This window comes from Zalophus californianus, chromosome 8 (genome assembly GCF_009762305.2).
Source record: "Zalophus californianus isolate mZalCal1 chromosome 8, mZalCal1.pri.v2, whole genome shotgun sequence".
Taxonomy (NCBI): Eukaryota; Metazoa; Chordata; class Mammalia; order Carnivora; family Otariidae; genus Zalophus; species Zalophus californianus.
Window position 1 is genome coordinate 95,948,264 of NC_045602.1, and position 2,520 is coordinate 95,950,783.

Genomic DNA, 2,520 nt, shown 5'->3' on the forward strand with positions numbered 1-2,520 from the left:
ATTTGATAAGATAAGAAATTGGTTGAAAAAAGAAAGAAGAGGAATTTAAAAAAAGAAAAAGGTAGAGAATGTGATCAGGCAGGAGACTAGAACAAAGCCATACACCAGAGATTTAGGGTATATTTTGTTCTGTTAGAAGAAACTGTATCCCAAAATTTTAAAGAAAGAACAATATAAGTTAACTACTATGAAGAGATAGAATATGACTCTAAAAATGAAAAATAAAAAAGATTTTTTAAAAAGGGATTGATAAGATGTTGGTTGTAAAAGGGAAAAAGAAAAAGAAAAAAAAGAAAAAGAAAAAACAAAATTAAAAATTTAACTTCAAGAGTTCGATCGGTAGCAGGAACAGAGAGCTGACTCCAGAGAACCCTGGTAACCATCACACCCCGGGAGGAGCCGCAGCTGCCGCAGCCGGCCCCAGTCACCATCACTACAACCATGAGCAGCGAGGCTGAGACCCAGCAGCCACACTCTGCTCCCCGCCCACCGCCCACGCCCTCAGCGCTGCAGACACCAAGCCCAGCACCACCGGCAGCAGCACAGGAAGCGGCGGCCCGGGCAGCCTCACATTGCCGGCTTCTGCCTCCGGGGACAAGATCATGGCAACAAAGGTTTTGGGAACAGTAAAATGGTTCAATGTAAGAAACGGATATGGTTTCGTCAACAGGAATGACACCAAGGAAGATGTATTTGTACACCAGACCGCCATATAGAATAACCCCAGGAAGTACCTTAGCAGTGTAGGAGATGGAGAGACTGTGGAGTTTGATGTTGTTGAAGGAGAAAAGGGTATGGAGGCAGCAAATGTGACAGGCCCTGGTGGAGTTCCAGTGCAAGGCAGTAAATATGCAGCAGACCGTAACCATTATAGACACTATCCACGTCGCAGGGGTCCTCCACACAATTACCAGCAGAATTACCAGAAGAGTGAGAGTGGGGAAAAGATCGAGGGATCGGAAAGTGCTCCCAAAGGCCAGGCCCAACAGCGCCAGCCCTACCGCAGGTGAAGATTCCCACCTTACTACATGCGGAGACCCTATGGGCGTGGACCACAGTATTCCAACCCTCCTGTGCAGGGAGAAGTGATGGAAGGTGCTGACAACTAGGGTGCAGGAGAACAAGGTAGACCAGTGAGACAGAATATGTATCAGGGTTATAGACCACGATTGCGCAGGGTCCTCTTCGCCAAAGACAGCCTAGAGAGGATGGCAATGAGGAAGATAAGGAAAATCAAGGAGATGAGACCCAAGGTTAGCAGCTACCTCAACGTCGGTACCACCGCAACTTCAATTATCGAGGCAGACGCCCAGAAAACCCTAAACCACAAGATGGCAAAGAGACAAAAGCAGCCGTTCCACCAGCTGAGAATTCCACTGCTCCCGAGGCTGAGCAGGGCCGGGCTGAGTAAATGCCGGCTTACCAACTCTACCATCATCCGGTTTAGTCATCCAACACGAAGAAATGAAGATGAAATTCCAGCAATAAGAAATGAAAAAAAGATTGGAGCTGAAGACCTTAAGTGCTTGCTTTTTGCCCACTGACCAGATAAATAGAACCATCTGCATTATCTATGCAGCATGGGGTTTTTATTATTTTTACCTAAAGACGTCTCTTTTTGGTAATGACAAACGTGTTTAAAAAAAAAAAAAAAACAACTGGTTTTTCTCAATACACCTTTAAAGGTTTTTAAATTGTTTCATATCTGGTCAAGTTGAGATTTTTAAGAACCTCATTTTTAATTTGTAATAAAAAGTTTACAACTTGATTTTTTCAAAAAAATCAACAAACGGCAAGCACCCATTAATAAAGGTCTTAAATAATTAAAAAAAAATTAACTTTGAAAGACTAAAGAATCGGGGGAGAGGGGGAAGCCATGACTTCTATGTGCTGTATTCCCCTAGTGCTGGCATTCTGCCATTCTCATGGATCAGTAAACTTGGTCTTGGCTGGCTGTTCTTGCTGATCTTCTGGGGGAGGGGCCTGTTGCGGTGGTTCTCTAATGTCTTTGCTGGAGGCGGAATTGCCCCACCCTTGCGTGGGCCCGGCTAAGTACTCTGCTCGGGTTTGCTCTCGGGAGCTTTTGTTCCCTGCAAGCTTTCCACATAGCTTTGGAGGACAAGAATGAAAATGGTGGCCTCCCAATCTCCACCTCAGAGGAGCTGAGATCTTGGGGCCCCACTCCTCAGTGAGCCCCCAGAGAAAAGCAGTCAATCACTCCCATCTCCCCGTCTCCAGCCACACTCTGTGCTCACCCAGCCTGTGACTGAGCATTTTGATCTCTGGCATATGACCCCATTTGAAGTCTCCAAACCCAGCAGATTCCTGCAGTGCGCCCCTGTGCTGCTCCTCCCGGGGGAGGAAGGGGAGTCTCTCCAGATCTGCCACTTGTTGGGTCCCTGCTGGAGGAGCAGTGGCCTGACTGCGCCACAGATCACAGTTTATTGTAACCCTGAGCTGAGAGCCCACTCCTCAGCTCCCGCTTCCCAGCTCCAATACCTGGGAGCTCTGCCACACTCA

General features: G+C 46.9%; 1 pseudogene; it reads left to right on the forward strand.

The window, feature by feature from the left end:
• Positions 1–441: 441 nt before the first annotated feature.
• LOC113938137 lies at positions 442–1,411 on the forward strand (annotated as a pseudogene).
• The last annotated feature ends 1,109 nt before the right edge of the window (positions 1,412–2,520 follow it).